The following is a 13,397-nucleotide window of genomic DNA, read 5'->3' as shown; positions in this document are numbered from 1 at the left end:
GCGGTGAAAGAAGGTTTCTGTCAAAACAGGTCAATGCAATGTAATTGGACAATCATACAATGCATTCATAATTTATGAGGTTTATGGATCACAAATAGTTGCTTAGGTTAATCAGAAGCAAAAAAGGTCAAGGAGAATGTAGAAGGTCACCCTTAGAATATTGTTGATGATTTTGTAACAGTGGTGCCACAAGTGTTTTTTTTTTACTCTATTGGTTAGGCGAGTTCATATCTGTAGGTGGCGTACAAATATGAAGCAGACAGCAAGAACTGGTCAAGAGTAGCCCACTGGGCTCAACACCAAGCGTGGAGGAGTGAGGAAAAATGTTATTACTTTCACAAACTCCTCTGACAATATATCTATTTCTGCTTACCATCTTAACTTCCTTTTCTATAGATATTGGATTTTCATTTTTTTTCCCTACTTCTTTGCTTACTTTGTGACCTTCTTTCCATGGGTTTTATCAATTACATTAATTTGCAATTCTCAGTGCCCTCTGTTGTTCTCTTCCTCAATTTATCCACCTCAGAATAAGCGGACCACACGTGATTAAAATAAAAAGAAACCAGGGATGAAATGCATCCTCGCAAGTTATCACATATGTTCAATTCCAACATCTAAGCTTTTGTCAACAACGACAGTCTGAGTTTTGATTTGGAGTCTGACAGATCGTTTTATTATATTCCATCATCCTATCTAAGTGAAAGGAGTGTGCCAGAGTTGATTGGGGGAATGTTGTGATCCAAGTGATGCTAGCATCCTTCTACGGCCTGCTGTACATCAATTCAAACATAGCTGAGGGAATATTCCAAATATATTCATGGGATGTTCCGCCAAGGATCACACAATATTACCTCCATGAGGTGATAAGATAAGGTATTTCTCATATTTCACTGTATTTTCATTCATTCCATCCAATTTTGTCAAAGGAGGGAAAGGAGCTTGGCCCCGGGCAAGATTAATAAGCATTTAAAATGGTTTCAGTGCTAAGCGGCAGATCACTGTGTGTTTCACAGTTTTGTTCACTACTGAGTGGCTATGAATGACATAAACAGATTGCACCATTAGCGAGCCATTGTATTCATACACACATGCTGTAGGTGGAGTAAGCACAGCTTCACAGTGTGAATTTATATGCCTTTGTAAATTCAAAGCCCCGGACAAGGCACTGTACTCACTGAAAATACTGTATGAGTAAATAGAAGGCAGACATTTGAAATGTCATTAAGGTGTTTTACTGGCATTATCAAGTTTGTATAAATGTTTTATTGGGGACTTCTGTTACGCAGGTCTAGTTATGATAGTTCCGAACGAAGATGTGAAAAGACATAATATTGGGGAAAAAAGCCAGTATGCATTTATTTTCTAAACAGAGGAGCATGTATAGTTGTATTAAATCTGAAGCATTTAGTGAGGGTTTGCCACATGTATGCACTCTTATTATGAGATTAGATAGTTGGTGCGTAATAAAAGTACTTAATTTGATCATGTATTGTATATTTGTACTGATGTAATCTTTATCACTTCTGAAAAAATAATTAAACTAGCACAAACCAAATTTAAACTCTATAGAGTACTGTACACATAAAGCGCACACGTCCTCAACATCAGTGTAAGTCCTCTCAAATTGTGTTTTTATTCTGCTTCCCCAGTCCTGAAATATAATCGTTTTCCCCATTTTTATTGCATTTCCTAATGATGCTTGCCCAGAGCGATTGTTCTGTGTGTTCCTTAGCAAACAGTGCGTGTCAGCTCACTGAGATTAATCTTGATTACTTTAGTCCTTGATGAAGTAGGCTACAATAATGCTTTAATTGGGGAATATTATCACATAGGGAAAGGAAAAATGGTGATAGATAGAGCAGGAGATGGATGTTTCTCTCCACACCGCACTAATTGTAATACTGTTTGGAGTGATTAACTTGGATGGCTCAACACTGGTGCAGCAGGCGAAACACAAACAACACAATGCATGACACATTCATGACTAGCACATGCTGAATGCTGATTTTATGATGATGATGTTCAACGAAGAAACAATATTCGTGGTAAAGATGACCGATAAAACGACTCTTGTCATCTCCACATACAAGCCTATTTGCTCTAACCAGCACATTCTGAAGGGATATATCATACAATCACGCTTAATTTTGAATGTCACTGTCAAAAGAGCCTTTGATTTTTTCCTTTAGTTTTGTAAAATGACTGCAATTTTCTCAAGATAATATTGCAACATTCAGTCAAAGTATATGCTGAATTTAGTTGTCTCAAATATTTTAGAATTATAAAACATGTGTAACACATTTTTTTGAGGATGCCCAAGTGCCCTTTACTCTTTCGGTGCCATGGACGAGAATTCCTGTCTCTTAAAATAGCAACAAAAATAAAAAATAATAAAATTCTCATCAAAGACATTTTTTATGGAGGGTAGCTGACAACCTTGACTAGTGTTATCTAATGTTAACCCAATTGAACACAATTTACAATTGGATGGTAGTGTTGCCATATATACAACACAGCTACTACATACTTGTAATTCTATGTAAGGAATGGTAATCAATCTTTCATATGATACCACCCATGTTTACATAGGGCACAAAAATGTCCATATTGGGCTTTCAGCAAAAAAAATCTTAAAATGAGCTTCGCTAGTAAGTTGTTTTTATTGGAGTAACATGCATCTGCATGAAGCTACGCCTGAATGACCTGGAATTCCTCGCCTTGAACATCATTCTCAAATGATATAAATGGACATAGATACCATTAACACAAAAACACAACAACGTGGAAATCAAAAACACAATAACGTGACCGTTCAGCACAATACTTAACAAAAGCCAGATGTACAGCCATGTGGAATATCAACATGGCTGTAAATTTATGCAACATGTCTTCTGAACATCGATGCATACTCAAAACAGAATTAATTATCAGTTCTGGGTGCTATTTCTTAGACACATATAATTCTACTTTTAATTTAATGCTGTCAATCTTGCACTAAAGCAAATTGTGTCACATTTGGAGTTTGTTCCCATGAGAGCATGCTCTTATCATCAGCGGAGAGTTATGAATTTTTAAAATGCCTTTTGAGTAATCATGTTATCTAAAATGGAACATAAATCATGTAATGTTTTGATCGTCCTCAATGTCATCACTCAAACAGCATTTACACAACATGCATGTACTTTGTACGTCATTGACAAATCAGTCAGGACATGGTAGAGCTACCACTCCAAATTTTCACTGTTATGTTTGTTAAAGTGGAAAGTAGTGTAATTCAATAAGGTATGAATATGAAACCTGAAGATGATCCCGATGATCATTGCAAAACAATCTCCATGCCCCATAATGTAAGAAGTGCATATTTGGAGTGACTAAAAAATATGGCATAGTGTTGATGTATTCATAACGTTTTGAAAACAAACAATAAAATTGAAACAAAACCATCAACATGTCATCAAAGTTGAGTTTCTTTTTCCAAATACATTTTGGATATAATAAAAATAATTTTAAAAAAATTGTCACACTTAGGCAACACCAAATTTAATTTACTCAAAAATACTAAAAAAAATTCCAAGGTGATAACCTGACACTATCTATCTATCTATCTATCTATCTATCTATCTATCTATCTATCTATCTATCTATCTATCTATCTATCTATCTATCTATCTATCTATCTATCTATCATCCATCCATCCATCCATCCATCCATCCATCCATCCATCCATCCATCCATCCATCCATCCATCTATCTATCTATCTATCTATCTATCTATCTATCTATCTATCTATCTATTTGTGGATGTGTGTTTTGCTTTGTGATACTTATATCACATTTTTTTGCGCATTTTTACGACTTTACCATTTTTTCCAAAGGCAATGCATGTATTGCTCCTCCTTGTTTGCCACATTTCCTTTTAAAGTATTGTAAAAAACAGTTTCTGGGGAAAGGAACTTGTCTCATACTTCATTACCTGGACCCACACTTGTGTCATGGACCCCCAACCCCACCTCCTCCATAAATATGTCTGAGCCCTGTCACGTTGCTACTTAGTGTACTGAGTGTATGCACCCTAGGGCAACATCCAAATCTGCCCATGCAGCTCTCCTTCGATTCTGCCTCTTCCTCATTTGTGTGGTAGAGCACTTGACATGGGCAGACACACACACACACACACACACACACACACACACACAGACTGTAATGTGCAACTCAAGTGTGCCAGACCCAAACTACACTGGAGAGCTAATCTGCTTGCTTGGGACAGTTGTCTCGCTAGGTGTTGTACGCTGACTGGACATATGCTGACCTCTTCTGATTTTTGTCTTTTTCAGTGTGTGTATGTGTGTGTGTGTGTGTGTGCTGATTTCCTTGTTGCCTCTTTGTGTCAGGACACTGTGCTGAACGATGTTAAGTTACAGAGTATGTGAGAAAAGTAAGTGTTGTAATCGATAGTTGTTGATTATAGAGCTCATTGTCTTTTTATGGCTTCCATGAAATTAAAACAGGATGTTGTGCTGAATTAAAAGGGTGAAGTGCCCTTTCCGGGTCGGGGGTGAGGTCCTACCCCAAGTGGACTTCAAGTGTTTTGGGGTTCAAGAGAGAGGCCAGAATGAAGCGTATCACAGACGTATCGGTTCAGCATCTGTGTTGTGGACTCTGTATCAGTCTGTTCTGACCTTTACATGTTGAACTATGTTCCTACCTTCCCCAACGGTCACAAGCTGTGGGTCTTGACCAAAAGAACAAAATACTGGATGCAAGTGGTCAAAATGGGTTTCCTTTCGCAGGATGTCCGGGTTCTCTCTTAGAAATAGAGACATTCGGGAAGCGCTCAAAGTCGAACTCATGTTCTTTTACATTGAGAGGAACCCGTTGAAGTGGCTTGGGTTTCCAGTTAGGATGCCTTTTGGACGCCTCCCCGCTTAGGTGTGCCACCACCGCGTGAAGGCCCGTAGATGACCCAAGACAATCTGGGGAGACTATGTCTCTCAGCTGGCCTGGAAGCAGCTGGAGATCCCCATGGAGGAGCTGGAGGAAATGGCTGGGTAGGGAAGTCTTCTTTGCTGAAGCTGATACCCCCACGACTTAACCCAACCCTGGATAAGTGGTAGATAATGGATGGATGACTGCCGTTGTTGCCATGTTTTCATGTTGAACACATGAACAATGCATTAGGTGGGAGCAAAAAAGTGCTGGTACTCCCCTAATTTAATTGTTGCCAGGTAAATTTAGGAAGTGGATAACAGCAGATAACCTCAGGAAAAGTGTTGAGTCCCCAGGACACGCAATAATAAAAAAAACGTGGGTCCCGACAGAAATGTATGATGTCCCAAAAATTGCGCATTAAAAAGGACAAAATTAGGAGCGTGGATCTTTGTCTCACAATTCCATTTCGATTTTGGGGTCTTTGATTCAAATCAAATTCATTTTCGATTCAAAATGATTCAATTCAAGCAAAAATGATTTCCAATTCAATCTATTGATGTGCAAAAAATCATCACACAGTTTAAGTCCAGGAAAGTGCCTATTTTTTTCATTTATCTTTTTTTTTTTGTGAAGTTTTGATCTATAAGAAACACGTCTTTTTCCCCAAAAGTAACATGTGGACACCTGCTACTCTTTCTAGTTAGCTACAAACTTTATAAATTTTACATCATAAAATAACATTAAACAAATATTTAAAAAATGTTGCCCAAATGAAAACTATTAATATTTCTCAGTGCATTTGTGACAAACAAGTGATGGAAATAAACCTTTCCAAGTGAGCCTCTAAATGGTACAGTACGTGCAAAGTATTCAACGTGAGCTAGTTAGTTAATCTCTGAGCATAGCGGGAGAATTATCATTCACAATTGTAACATATTATTTTGACTGTTTGTGAGTATGCATGGAACTATATCAGAATATGACATTATGATAACCTCAAACAAATATATCACGGTAATGAAATGGCAGCTGTAAAATGTATAAATTCAAAATAATTTGGCAAATAACAATTTTTGTAGATTATATAAACAGTTTTGTTTATAGTATGAAGAAACAAAAATATTTTGAAGATGACTGATTTGAAATTAACTGCCATTGAGTGATTGTTTGAAATCAATTTTTCAACTAATATGTGTATTAATAAACAGCACAATGTGGATTCTGTCATTTCATGTCAATGAGAGTCTCATTTTCGAAAGCCAAAAAATTCACAGGCAGCCAACTTTGTATGTTTAGACGGTGGGGAAAATTCGATTGGTTTGCCTTCTTGACCCACACTTTAGCTTGATATACTGCGAGCGTTCTACTACGAACGATATCAGGTGAAGCGATGTTAAAAAAAAAGTCATGAAAAAGGGCAATGATAAATAAAAATAAAAAAATAAAAAGTTAAAACCATGACAGCCTCATTTGTTGTAAAGTGAAACATCAGTAAAACTAAGGCTATTCAGAAGGTAAAATATATGTGTGTGTTTCTTTTACTTATACCGTACATATTTCAAATAACATATTATCTGGTGTTATTTTTTTGAGTCCTCAAACTAATGCAAATATCAATATACTTAATGCAAATCTATGCCAAGGACTAAAGGAATGAAACTTATTGATGTATATGTATTCATAATGATGATAGTAATATAAATATTAGTAATAATATAGAATATAATACTATATAAATGATTAAGAATTACTAATGACATAGATTGTATTCTCACGGTCGGACATGCTGGGTGATGCGGATGAAGGTAGTGGACCCAAAAAAAGCAGGGAAACCGGGAGGTTGAATGAAGATTTAACAAAGAACTGAGGCAGGACAAACTGGACAATAACTTGTGTGCTGGCTAACATGGCTACAGCTAATTTTGGTCACCCAACATTCACGTTTGCATCTCAAACATTGTGGAGCAGCATCACTATTTATGTCTAACAGCCTTTTCATTTATTTTCTTTATTTTATTCCAGACAAGCCTGACAAGATGCAGAGGATCAATCTTGCTGCTGTGAAATGAAGTCATAAGAATCCTTTAACGAGATTGAAGGGATGGGTGTGAGGGGATGGACACACGGTCACACACACATGCACATATTTACCCAAATACACACATTAACACACATGTGAAGAACAGGATTTGTATTATAATATTGATGAATGTGGACAGGCAAAAAAAAGAAAAAAATCAATACCATATTTTATGACATCTGAATCTCTCTTGGCCGACATCAACATAAGACTATTCAAATGGGAGCAACAGTGATACGGTTGGGCCAAGGCTTCAATAACAGAGGGGAAGAGAAGACATTGGGCCTTGCTTCAGGCTTACTGTTTTGTTGTCTTGTTTTATTTCCTCTTTTGCGGATGTAATCAGACAAACAATTGCAGTTGACATGGGGTGCATTATCCCCATCTCTCTTATAGCTCTACGAGTACATATTGTATGCAACAAACAAAGTGATGTCAGATTGGACGGTAAAAATCATTCTGCGGGTATACAAATCTCCTGTTTCCATGACTGCATTTTGTCACACAAATACATTGAGGATGTAGAATGTACCGATATTGCGTCTTTGCTTGTGTACTTGAGGCATTTAGGCTGTATGCAAAAGTAGTCCGTAATATTCCTTCATGTGCATCCCAAGTAGGCTTTGCAGATATGTTTGACGATTGAGAGCGCTGCTTTTTTATACTCATAAACATATAATGTACTAGTGCTGGGCGATAATATAGTTATATTGAGATACAAAGTGACACAATACATGTATTCCAGCTTCCAACATAGAGTATCGGTTTTTAAACACCTTATTTTCGTTTTTTTTTTTTTTTTAAATATTCTGCTCTGGAGTTGCTTTTGTTTCATAATTTTATATTATGAATCGTGTTTTACATGTCAGTCATTCTAAGCACTTCAAAAACACAACATTTACAATACATTTACAATACATGACCTTCTGTGTGAGGCCATGTTCCGAAGCAAAAGTGGCGGCAGAAAAGGAGGACAAACAGCAGAAAAAGAAAACTTGATGATACCAAGATGACATGTCCTTTGTTTCAGGTGTTGTAGTCTATATTAAGCCCCTGTATATGTTCCTAAGCGCATTAATATCCGATTTCTAATACTTCTCAACAAGCAACCATATTGACAAGCAGTAGAATCTCATGATGTGTTTAAATCAAATGGGAGTTTTGAGATTCAACTTTTGCTTTGTTTTATTTTGTTTTGTTTCTTTTATATGCTAAGTAATTTTTGCAATATACACAACAATATAAAACACCATATCGACCGTATCTCGAGGTTTCACTGGATTTGATAAATTACGATAATAGATTTCTCCTTGGTTTTTGTCATAAGTGACGTCAAAAAGTGACGTCACAAATCAGTTTCATTTATGGTTGAAGAGCAAAAATGGCAGGAAAATGGCACGAAGTGGTGAGCAACAAGAAGCAAGTGTGGCAAAGTGAGTACAGTGATCCCCCCTACTTCGTGGTTAATGGGGGGTGTCAATCACCAGCGAAGTCTGAAACCCGTGAAGTAGAGTAACAGTTCCTAGATATCTACGCCCCAAAATAGCCGCAGAAACCGTAAACAATCTTTTTTTTTTTTTTTTAGTATTTTATTTCCTTTCTCCTATTATTTAACATTCCATTATCCTTATTAACATTATTGTATATTCATTAAATAACTAATATTACTTAATTTGTTGAGAATTTATTCTCAGGTTTGGTTATCTGCACCAAGACTCCGGTGAAAGAGTATGCAAGTCATCACCTTGAACTTCACATTTATTTTGGCTCATGTATGATGTATCATGTAGTATCTGTTGAATAATAAATCAACAATGCTCAAGTCAGTCAACTAACATATAAACACTTGCCGAACTTTAATCTATGAATTTACTGTATTTTTAGCCGACATTAGCGGGTTAGCAACAACTAACAACAACTACTAACTGTAAAGTGCAACCTCTACACAAACGAACACATAAACACAATAAACACTCATTGCTTACTAAACATAGGCGTTATCTACATAAATGATAATAAACTATAAATATGACCTTACGCTATCATTCTCTACGTCACCGTAACAAGCCGAATGACGCACAGATAACGTAAAACAGGAAACGGAAATGCAACGCGAGCCGACAAATTAAAAGCATGAATTTCAAAATAAGATAACCAACGTCAGGAACTCTAACGGTTGAAGAATTCTTAACATAGTTATTATCTAATATTACTTAGTAATTTGATGAATACAGTACTATATAATGTACTTTTTTGTTGTTTTTTTTCATTTTTTTTCCATTTTGCGCATTTTTAAAATTATTTTTTGTTTTGAAATATTTTTAAATTTTCCTGGAAAACCCCGCGAAGTACTGAGACCACGATATTTGAGACCGCAAAGGCGGAGGGATCACTTTATTCCCAATTGCTGGGGACATATTAACACAATAATAGTTCATGCTTGACTTGAAAATGTGGATATGTTGGGTTTTTTTTTTTTTTAATTAGTGTTTAATGTGTGCTCGTTTATGTCCGATGTTTGTCTATTTTAATTATTTCCTGTTTTTTTTTCAGTCATTGTTATTATATATGCCATAGTTTGTTTGTTTTTTCTACAAACATAGTCCAATATATTGCAATACGTATCACAATGTGCCTTTGTTGTACATTTTTAAGACACAATACTCAGCACTATACTGTACTATACATACAAGCAGAATGGAAGTGTGTTCGAAACACAAACTACTTGTCATAATAATGATACGATCTGACTTCATTATGTTCTTTTGAGGTGATTTACGTGATTTCATGAAGTCAAAGTGACGGGTGCCTGGCATGGCCTCCAAGGTTGCTGTCAGGAGGAATTTCATGTTCTTAGCGCTAGCGTCTTTCCGGAAGCCTGTCATATTGGTTCAGCACTGAATGACTACACCAGCACAGACTCTTGGCAATGTGAATATTAATAGAATATTGATCCTATTAAAACAATTCCACACACATCAAAGTAATGTATTGGAGACAATCTTCTGGCCCCTCTCTTTTGTTTTGCTTTTACTGTCTCTTAGCCCTTTACAGAGTGAGGAAACATTTTTGCTCATCAAATCTTTAGTTGATTGCAGTCTTACAAAATAGAGGAAAACAATGTAATAAAACAGTCTTACCATTTGTTAAGTTAAAACAGACTAATGTAATGCAAAAATAAATTGTACCATCCAGTGAAGCATGGTTGTTGGAATGAGAGTAAAATTTTAAATACTGTAAATTGATTGTTAAATAACAATTTCACCTATTTAGCCATTTATTTTCTCTCAGCTTGGTTAATTACTTTGTAATAATCTTTTATGCAAGTGGTTCTCGACTGGTGTCACCCTGGGATCTTCAGCTCCTTATTGTTGCAGTGATGACCAAATTTTATTGGTTAATATTTTTTGTTATATTTGTTTGTTTTTGTAAAGCCTCTGAAAATGTATTTACAGACGCTTTCATTTTCAAACACAGTCTCAGTAGGATTTGACGTGTTATTTAGCTCCGTCGCTAGCCCAGGGGTTCTCAAACTTTTTGGAGTCAGTGACCGGTTTTGAAAAGTAAATTAATAGCAAAAATTAACAGGAACAAAACAGAAAAAACAAAACAAAACATATCAGCCAAACATCAGTGCCCATTTTATTTTCCAGCACAAATTGCAAATTGCACGCCTTCTTATAACAATCTGGGTTAATTTCCCCTGAAAAACAACAATTATAAAATAAAATGCAGCTTTAGCTTTGCTGGCTTCATCACCTCATTAGCAAGCAATTATTGACACAGAACACATTTTGACAAATTTGAAAATTATTCTGCTTTGAAACGTATATTCAACTGGTTGGATTGATTGCTTTACTGAAGAGTCATGCATACTTTATATAACACACACACACACACACACACATATATATATATATATATATATATATATATATATATATATATATATATATATATATATATATATATATATATATTGTTCACAGAATAGCTTGTGACTACCAAAAATAGCTTGTGACTACCAAAAAAGTAACCTTTCCTGACACTTACTGTACTATTAAAAAAAAAAAAAAAAAAAAAAAACTTATATTAGAGATACATGTTGTATTTACTTGATGTCTGTGATGGCCAACAATGGGTCTGGAATGCATGTATGGGTCCTGACTGAACTGTTGAGAATCATTTTTTCAAAACCATGAGTTTCTTGTTTTTATCTGAAGAGCTCAAATTGATGTTTGCAAATCAAAGATGTTCAAATACATGCATCCATTTATTCATTTTCTAGAGCCGCTTATCCGCACAGGCTTGCTGGTGCCTATCTCCGCTGGCTTCGGGCAGTCTGCGGGGGACAACTTGAACTGGTCGCCAGCCTTGAACTGCTCGCCAGCCAATCGCAGGGCACACAGAGACGAACAACCATTCATGCATCCAATCACATCTAACGACAATTTATTAACTCCAATTCACCTGCTATGCATGTTTCCGGAGTGTGGGAGGAAGTTGGAGTGCGCGGAGAGAACCCACACGGGCTTGGGAAGAACATGCAAACCCCGTACAGGAAGGCTGGAGCCAGGTGGATTTGAGCTGGGACCTTTGAACTATGAGGCGGATGTGCTATTCACTGCGACACCAAGCCGCCAAATACCTATTACAGAGTCAGTAACTATCATACAACTGAAATTGATTTCTTTTATTACAAAAAAAAATGTGTAAAATGACTTTCCTTCAATGCTCCGCTATCTCGTGCATAAAAACTGGAACCGCATGACACATCATAACATACTTCATTATAAGAGGCATTGATTTAGGACATAAACACAATTATCAAAGAGAGTCAGACCATAGTAGTCTAACGAAATAGTGTTCATTATCTGCTAAAACACTAGGGAATGTGTTCCTCTAATTAATTTTCTATAATGAATCCAATGTTTTTGTTCAGCTCTGAAATGCCTCAATGACACTTTTGTTTACTGTGAGAGCTCATTTCGATTCCGATGGGATTTCTGCAAAGCGTGGTTGTATTAAAGTGGTCTGATGTAACAACCACTTATATTTCATCACCTTGTGTGCAAGTGCAAATGAATAACAGTATTTGTTGTTTTAACATCATGTAACTGAAAAGGAAAAGAAAATTATTTGAGGGGGTTACAGTCCTGTTTAATTACAGCATAAACAGACTCACTCTATTCTTTTTCAGCTTTTCGGTCAAGGGTCTTGATATTTCACTGATGTCCTCTTGTCTTCATACACACAACAGACATTGGCATCAGAAACTATTTTCAATAATTGATTCTGCACACTAATTGAACAGCGCGACTGAACGACATAGCTCATTACTTTGCTCATTAGTTAATTATCAGAGAAGTAGGACAAGTCAATAAAAGTGAAGGCAGTAAATTCCAATACTAATTAGCTGCGCTTCCTTCGAGACATATTTAAAGGCAGATTAGTTACCTAAATGTCCCACACCGGGATAAGAGGGGAGGTTGGGGGCTGCAAAGAGGGTGGGATACTGACAGGAGATTGGTCGAAGGTTAGCTGCATTATATCATTAAAGAGGGGAAATCATAGTTACAGTCAAGTGATGAAAATCCCCACAAGGGATATTGTCAAACACGTTGGGATGTTCGTCCAAATTGAGTAAAGGCATATCTGCATAACTATGGAGGTGGGACAGCATATCAATATCTCGATATATTTCATCTCTTATTATGCTCTTATGACACAGACTTGAAATGTTGATGTTGGTGCTATTTATTAAGTATTATTATTACTGTATTAAGTACTGTGGTATCTCTACTTATCAATGCCTCTTGTTACGAAAAATTCAGTTGACGAAACGCCTTGCCGGAAAATGATAGTCTCTAGTTACGAGAGAAAATTCAAGGGCCAAGGGCAGCATTATTATTTAATATGTAGACTGTATATTGCATTTTGTTTTATGCGCAGCATACACTTTCTTGTGCGCTGAGAACGTTTGAGCAAATGTGCAATTGCGCACGCAGCTTAGCGCCAACGTCATACGTTATCACATCATACGTATTTGTTACAGTTTGGGATGCATTTTTAATAAGTTTTTTAACATGCAGGTTTGCCAACAAATGAGACAATAGTTTTTCGCATTGATGTTTACTGTGGTTTTCCACGTTTCATCTACTCATTTCATCTCCACTTCACAACAACAATTTACAACCGTAGACCTAACAATCATAAAATTGACATTCGCTAGGAGATTCAAAGATTCAAAGAAATTTTACTGTCACATGTGTAGCATTATACCACACAATGAAATTCTTATTCTGTTCGCTTCCCGAGCAGACTATATTCCATAATCGAGTAAATAATAATTGGCTCAGTATGGCCGCAGCCGAAGCTGCCGTG

At 36.3% G+C, this 13,397-nt stretch overlaps 1 long non-coding RNA gene across 1 annotated transcript in view; it reads left to right on the top strand.

Annotated features, from left to right (window-relative positions):
- LOC148407615 (uncharacterized) overlaps window positions 1–11,430 on the top strand; it is a 64,020-nt gene extending 52,590 nt beyond the window's left edge. The window contains exon 3 of the long non-coding RNA XR_015863574.1: window positions 11,302–11,430. This is a non-coding gene — a long non-coding RNA (uncharacterized LOC148407615). The remainder of the gene's footprint in view (window positions 1–11,301) is intronic.
- Window positions 11,431–13,397: the final 1,967 nt, after the last annotated feature.

Source organism: Hippichthys cyanospilos, chromosome 19, assembly GCF_059441005.1.
Source record: "Hippichthys cyanospilos isolate Australia breed blue-spotted pipefish chromosome 19, RoL_Hcya_1.0, whole genome shotgun sequence".
In the NCBI taxonomy this organism is placed as follows: domain Eukaryota; kingdom Metazoa; phylum Chordata; class Actinopteri; order Syngnathiformes; family Syngnathidae; genus Hippichthys; species Hippichthys cyanospilos.
Note: the sequence above shows the minus strand (reverse complement) of the source record. Positions and strands in the feature narration are given on the sequence as shown.